Here is an 8789-nt window from a genome sequence, read left to right on the forward strand (position 1 = left end):
GTGGATTTTATGAGATTTTGTGAGTGGATAAGGGTGGGTGGATAGGGTATAAGGGATATATATAGGGTGGGAGTATTATAATACATGTATCTTATTATTATATTAGACCGTCACAACATAACTCGTATAAATATAATAAAATATTATTATTATATCATTATTAAATAAGGAGTATTACATGCTCTACCCGGGCCGGCGCGCATGGATGTTTGGCACTTTGGCCCCAAACCCACATGCCCAAGACTCACAACAAAAGTCCCTTGGTCCACTCTATTAACCATACAAGAGACACGGAGATATATAAACCAAGAGTGGAAGTTTTTTTCCACACTAGTTGTTGCCCCGCGCCCATTTGGGCTGTTGTCAGAATCGCGATTCAATCCAACGATTCTACGATTTTACGATCTAAAATGCTTGACCGATCCTGGATCCTACGATTCCATCATAGTTGTAAAATCTTACGATCCTGTTAATTTGAAAATTTCTAGAGATGGGATCATAATACGATCCTATGATCCGATTCCATAATAAAAAAAATTAATATATATTTTTATATAATGACACCTTAAACTCAAATTTCGTGTAAGTTGTAGAAACATGTTCATACAATGGCACTAAAATCATTACTTACCAATATTTTATGAATAAATATTAATAAATAAGTGTTTTAATTTTCAATTATATGTTTTTACCAAATAAAAAATTATATTTAGTGAGTTTGTAGAATCTTGCGATTCTACGATCTGATTGTACCGATTCGATCCTACCCTCCTCATCGATCCAAAGTAGAATCCCGATCCTGACAACATTGTCGGGATCCCAATTTGGAAACCATTTGGATGAACGCATACGTAAGCATCGCAATTGAAATGGATAGCCTAGTCTATGGATGTACATAGTAACCATACTTGTTACGACGTATATTGTGCGTCTTCCGCTTGCTTAGTTTTGGCATGCAGTTTGTGGTAATGAACTTTTAACGGAGGGCCAGATTAGGCGGTGACTACTAATAGGATTATGGCCACCAATACCTGGGCTGATTTCTAAAACCGAATTCTAGTGGGTGGCACAACGGTCACAGGGTAGGCTAAAGACCGAATTCTAGTGGGTGGCACAACGGTCACAGGGTGGGCTAAATCACTAGTAATAAGCAATAACTGCGACGACATTATGATATCATCCATTTTCTGAGATCATCATCATTAACCTGAAATTATGTACAGAACTTAGCATTTCTGTTGCAGATGTCGTAGACGGATATGGCGTAAATTGACCATTTACGAAGATCTAGGTGTTCGAAAGATTTACAATCTAACTATAAGCATGATCGTTAAAATGCAACATCTTCATGTTCTCTAAAACAATCTGACAAAGCAACGTCAAGCATAAGAACAAGGTTCGCACTTATCCATTTTGAAATACGAGCTCATTTGCATATTTTTGTCGGTAAACCACCTCAAGCACATCTAGGATGGGACCGTTTGCGCGTCCACAATGTAGCTAATATTAAGAAACCATTGAGCCTTTGTTATCAATTAAGGGTTGTGAATGCTCGATTCTTCAATAAATCATCTCTCCAGCACACCAAATGATGAAACTTACTTATAGTAGAAGCACAACCTCTTCCACTTTCCGAAAAATTAATAAACAAAGAAATTAATTTGCACCGGAACAATATACTGGCAAACAAATGCAAAATTTCTAGGGTGAAGACAACTTAACTAACTTCCTCCGACTCAACTACATGCGTCCAATGCTAGTATCGCTCACAAATATGTAGGTCAAAAAACTGGATTTCTATTTGACAACCAGAGTGAGATCAACATCATCACCAGTAACAAGTGCCAAAAGATAAGGGATGAAAAGAATTCAGAGTAATGAACTATTACCCTATAACCAGCTATACTCAGCGCAAATGCTGAAAAATAACCCTAAACCAGCAACACTACAGCTTTTGGAATCAAGAATAACAAATTATATTCAGTTATCAATTTAGCCTTTCAAGCATCACATTATTTATACTGATAACATTGCCTTAAATGGTTTGTATACGTGTATTCACCTGGCTGAAAGTCAACTATAAAGAAGGAACAAGCAGTACCTGGTGTATGAACTCGTTGGCTAAAGTGATGCTCACACAATTAAACGATAAACAAAACAGAGTTACTGATACAAGCCTCGTTCACATACTTGCTGCACTAAAGCAATAACTCTGTTGGGCACAAGTCACAATGTTGTACAACAACCATATGAAAGCCTAAAACTGCTTTCACTAGCAACTGCTACTGCCTCGGCCTGCACAGGATCAATAAACATACATTGTCTCAAGCAATAGGGTTCTCCAGCATAACTCTCAGAGACTCGGATATTGCAATATGCAAGAACAATCAAGCTACATAAAATACATTACTTTCAGCTTTTTACAGTAGTTTCACACCACCACAATATTACATGGTGACCCAAAGGCTCCTCACTTATGGCAGAGTAAAGGGGTAGGATATACTAAACCTCATCCTGACAACTCAAAGAGAAACTTTTTAAGAAAATCACAATGAAATTTCATTTGAATTGCATTGAATAATGGCCACTTTACAATGAAGGAAGAACAAAAATTTATTTAGCCATTTGCTTCATTCAACATAATCCAAAACCGAAGAATAATGGGTCTTTGGCTCTATAGGAAACGAAAACAATAGGTTTCACACTATTATTGCATATTGCCACAAACTAGTACAATGTTGTTAGTATTGTAATGACTATTTTTATCTCAAATTATGCGTAGAGAGAATATATCCAATGGCGAAGTGATAAGCACTTACAAGGAATAATCCTGATTCCGCGATAGTATGCTGAAACAGAAATAGCAAATGGTCAATTCCAGAGTTAGCAACCAGACTTCAAGAAACCAACTTTCATTTCCAGGTAACAATTATAAAAGAAATCCTTGATGTGTCAAGTCTGATTATGCAATATAAAAATGGGTAACAAAGGAATTTCTCCCTCATTTAAAAAAAAAATAGAATAGCATAAAATACTAAAGGAATTACCGGTTGTGATGGTTCAAAACGTTCCTAACCAGCAGTGTCCCACCAAGCTCTATGGTTCGGCTTTTAAAATCAATACTGCAAGAGGAATAGATTATCACAAACTGAGGAAAATGACAATATTTTGAGATTGCAAGAAAAATTGAAAATAAGTAGTTCAAGCATGACGCCTACCCCCCATCTGGCAGTGATAAAACTTGTTGCAAGGAAACCATTAGAGAAACGTATGAGGAAGTGACTCTTGTTAGAAAAAGTGGAGCACAATATTACCGTAAATAATATTACAAAATAATATAAATGATAAATTAAATAACAATAATATAAACAGGAGTAGAGAGAAAAGATGTGGCCTGGGTCGAATCGCGCGCTAGGCGCTTTCCTAAGAGAGATAACGCCTCCACTGCACCGGTTACCAAATAGTGTGTTCCTCTCCCAAGATATGACAACCCGTTGGACTCCTTCGGTAGCAGCAAGAGGAGCCCTCGAACCGATGATCGCCCAATGCTCAATTATAATTTAGTAGAAAAGAATAACTTTAACAAATATTAATATTATATAATAAGATAATATTTATTCTTAATCATATTCATCTATTTGGCTGTAGACCAAAAATTACACCACGCCCAAAATTAAGCTTTGATATATATGGTAAATGATGTGATAACTAAAAGCAAGTAACCAACCAATAAAGCAGGCAAAGCTTTTATAGTGATGGATAACATCAAGATCACCCTCCATTCATAGTGATGGTTAAAACCAACGTAAATGCAGAAAACGTATAAATAATAATTGTGATATTAATCACCAATTAAATCACAAGCATAAATGTGATTGACCGCCTTTATGTAAAATATTGACTATTGAAATGAATGGAGGATAAATATCATAATAAACCTTATTTAATATATTTGCTCAAATATTAAAATTCTTTAAATAATTCTTAAATCACAAATATTTTCCAACAATCCCCCACATGATTTAAGAATCCAAAAATTTTAAAAAAAATCAATATAGTAATCAAAATAAATAAAATAATTTTTTAGAAAATAATAATAATAATAATAATAATAATAATAATAATAATAATAATAATAATAATAATAATAATAATAATAATAATAATAATAATAATAATAATAATAATAATAATAATAGTGAGCATGCAATACCGCATAATAGGTGTAGGTACCTTTCGGGTTTGAACCAACACTTAGTGTAAGTGAGCTTGCACTCGAAAGAACCATAGTAGTATAAATACTTTGAACTAGGCCCCTTAAATCAAGCTTGGACTCACCACACACACGGCATGGGCAATCGATCAGACTCTATCAGTGGTGCGCGTTAATGGTCATGCGCAGGTATCTTGTATCATGAGTGCATCTAGGGAGTTGCCCACGTCCTATAATAGCGACCACACTACGAACACTCACTAGGTGAATCCTCCAAGGGTAGGTGTGACATCCACCGCGCAAAAAATTATGCCTTCAGATTTATTAAGAGATAAAACTCAACCTTAAACCATCACAGCAAAAATCAATGAGAGCACCTCATAAAACACAATATCACACTTCGCCATAGGAATGAGACGCAGACCAAAATAAAATATCTGCCAAACAAATGGTGTTCTCCTTAATTAGCCCACCCACAGCTTCGTTATTACCCGTTGAACTTCTTTCATGGGATCTCCAATCTCTGAAGACGGGTTTCCACTGCGATGGCTATCATTAAGTCTCATTCCCCTCGACGATTCAATTCTCATAGTTCAAGTACATACTTGTTGGCCAGCTTTTTCATAAACGGATCCGTGATATCACTTTCTGAATATTCAAATAAGACCACCATCATGATGGAAAAACACGTGTCTCAAAGACCACGTCTCAAATATCGCATTTTTTCATTAAACTTTGCGATTTCAGCTTAGCTAAAAATCTTCCACGACATAATGATGGAATAGGAAGGATAAGCGGCTCGAATAATATAAGTATATATAATATATCTCAATAACTCTTCGATCGTTTCACTTCCATGCTCGTGGTATCCAATATAAAATAATAATAATAATAATCCACAACGGAAATTTCTATGATACCGCATCTCCATAACAATAAATAGGCAGCCATGATACCAGACCTCCGCCATATAAAAATAAATAGCCATGATAAGAGTCCTCCACCATATAAAGATAAATACAATATATAACCATGGTTGCCTCAGTTAATGTATTATACAACCGGTTGTATATATAACTTATTGAGTGTTGTGGAGCTTTGTTACAAAGTTGTCGAGCTCTATTAACAAAATTATCGAGTTATGATACAAAGTTGTTGAGCTTAACAGAATAATTATTAAGCTCAATAACTTCGTAAAATAGCTCAATAACTTGTAAAATAACTCAACAACTTTGTGTGAGAGCTCGATAACTTTGACGCGGTTGTACATAGCTCTTATACAACCAGTTGTAGGATAATATTTGTGTGGTTGCCTTTGGTCTCAAAAATAAATAACCATCTCTCTTTAACATCTCTTCAAATAAAGAAGGAAAACATAATTAGTGAGATATATTATAAACATCCAATAAATAATATATGTCCCAAATTCTACACTTTCACCATATTAAAACAAGTACATGTGATAGAAACTCATGAATATATGTCACCAATTTAATATTGGTCAAAACTCACACAACAAACCAAAACTCCAGATGTTCTAAATACATCACATATCAAAGTTAAATAAACATGGTGATAAGATTAATATTAAAACAAACATTACTCTTTTAGCATTTACAAATATTCATTAATAATAGGCAATGATAAAACCATTAGCAAGTCACCCAAAGTATACGTATGGTACGTGTACAGTACTTTACCACCATTATCACCTCATAAGTCATAGCTAGTCAAGTATAAAACACAATGACTTTCGACATTAACCAAACATCATATGGAGTAGTATTGTAGTATACAAATATAGCAACATACTTAGGTTTTATTTAAGGCACAAATTAAACAAGAACAAAACAAATTCATTTGTAAAAGTACTCCCACCATAATATTTTGGGAGACAAATAAATATGGTCAACAACTCTATAAAATAAATTATCTATTTGCAAAAACGCAAATAACTCATAAATAATTCTCGTCACCCAGAAAAAAAATTATATTTTTTCCACAAATGTGATTTTCTGCGCCCAAATTAATCCGCTAACCACTAAAACTAAAGATTATAAAACTTGTAGCTCGAAAACAACCCCAACATTTACCAAATCCATAATAATTTAATCACAAAATCTCATTTGTGACGGCACGTATCCGTCACTTTGGAGTGACGGAAACCATTTTCCCTCACAAATGACCCAAATAGAAGATAGAGGGAAGCACATGGGGGTGCCCCCACCTTGTCCCCCTATCCGTTTTGTGAGTGGCATTATCCGTCATTTGCTCCGACCCGTCTTCAGCAAGACTAATTGTAATTTAATATGAACACAACTTTATTACACAACAAATAAAGTCAATATGAAGTTCATATATTTCAAAGCCATAAAAGCGATAATGTACACATACAATTGAAATTAGCGAACATAACTATGAGTATTTATCTACCGACTAAAGTCATTAAACAAATAATTGAGTATACATAATAACTTAAAGCAGGTATAAGGGACAATCCAAATCAGAAGAACAGATAATACTTGGGATTAAAGACATGACACTATATGACTATAAATAACAATAATAGGTCTTGGTATAGACGGGTGGACGGATAGTGTCCGTCTATAATGAGAATTTGTGAAATAACAAAACCTGACTAAAAGGATGGGATAAACACTATTTAACGCATACGAACAACTTTAACTCCTTTCTTTGTTACTCTATGTATCATTACTTGGATGGACAAGAAACACGCAAACGTAAATAAGGTATTTTAAAGTTACGGCTGAACTTTATTGTACACATACGACCATGGCACCATATAAATAAAAAGTGGATAATGTTAAATACAGCTCTAAGTATTTAAGCATTTAATATCTTCTATATAAGGTATTAACTTAGAAATTAAGAATTAAATTACACATTACTCAATGCAATTAATACAAATATTAAGGATTTATTTCCTTTTATGGCTCCTTAAATACAGCCCTTAGGGCTGTATTTATCATTTCCCATAAAAAGTAAGTGACATTCACAAATCCTTCGAACGTTTCTTCCATTAACAGATTTATGTTATAATATTAATTTCGGTAATGAGTTATCTCTCTTAGATTGTTAGAAAAGTGGAGCACGATATTACCGTAAATAATACTACAAAATAAATATAATAATATAAATGATAAATTAAATACAAATGATAAATAAAAAAAACAATAATATAAACAGGAGTAGAGAGAAAATATGTGGCCTGGGTCGAATCGCGCTAGGCACTTTCCTAAGAGAGATAACGCCTCCACTGCACCGGTTACCAAATAGTGCGTTCCTCTCCCAAGATGTGACAACCCGTTGGACTCCTTTGATAGCAGCAAGAGGAGCCTCTGAACCGATGATCGTCCAATACTCAATTATAATTTAGTAGAAAAGAATAACTTTGACAAATATTAATATTATATAATAAGATAATATTTATTCTTAATCACTATTCATCTATTTGGCTATAGACCAAAAATTACACCACGCCCAAAATTAAGCTTTGATATATATGGTAAATGATGTGATAACCAAAAGCACTTAACCAACCAATTAAGCATGCAAAACTTTTATAGTGATGGATAACATCAAGATCACCCTTCATTTATAGTGATGGTTAAAACCAACGTAAATGCACAAAACGTATAAATAATAATTGTGATATTAATCACCAACTAAATCACAAGCATAAATGTGATTGACCACCTTTATGTAAAATATTGACTATTGAAATGAATGGAGGATAAATACCATAATAAACCTTATTTAATATATTTGCTCAAATATTAAAACTCTTTAAATAATTCTTAAATCACAAATATTTTCCAACAACTCTTACACACACCACACTGTTAAAGAAATCAAATAGTATGAGGCAAGGAAAAACTATTAGAGAATGATAATATCCTAATAAGGAATGTTGCCTTTGGTTTGGATCGTCCCTTTATGGCAAGTCTTACCTTTGGTCTCAGTCAGAAGGAGTAATATTTAGTAATAATTCTATTATTGAAACATATATAGCGAGGGTCTAGTGAGGTATATTTTAGTCTTCATTAGCATGAAACCGTCTCATACGAGACAAGCTGAAAAGTTATAATAAATATTCTAGATCACTGGATTTATATATAAACCAAAAGAGATAGTGTAGGCTCGTATAATATTCCCACATGTTCTAAAATCACAAGCTACCCACATGTTCTAAAATCACAAGCTACCCACATGTTCTGAAATCAATAAGAGCACCAACCATTGAAAAACAAACTAATATGCCTTTCCTAAAAACTAGTGAACTAATAATCGGAACACTAAAATCATAACCACCGTTGTCAAAACATCAAGATCACTATAAATTGGGCGGCTTTAGCAGTAAAACGCTTTCGTAGAATGCCGGAAAATCTGAAATTCTGAATCGGAAGTGTTTTAGCAGGATTTTCACTGAATAATGACGTTCTGCCAGGGAAGATTTGAGGGGTGATCTAACTCAATCTAACTCGTCTGACTAATGTAACTAAATAAATAAATGAACAAAAAGTAAAGATACGAAAATTTTATACGTGGAAAGACC

The sequence above is a fragment of the Silene latifolia genome, chromosome 6 (assembly GCF_048544455.1).
Source record: "Silene latifolia isolate original U9 population chromosome 6, ASM4854445v1, whole genome shotgun sequence".
Classification (NCBI taxonomy): Eukaryota; Viridiplantae; Streptophyta; class Magnoliopsida; order Caryophyllales; family Caryophyllaceae; genus Silene; species Silene latifolia.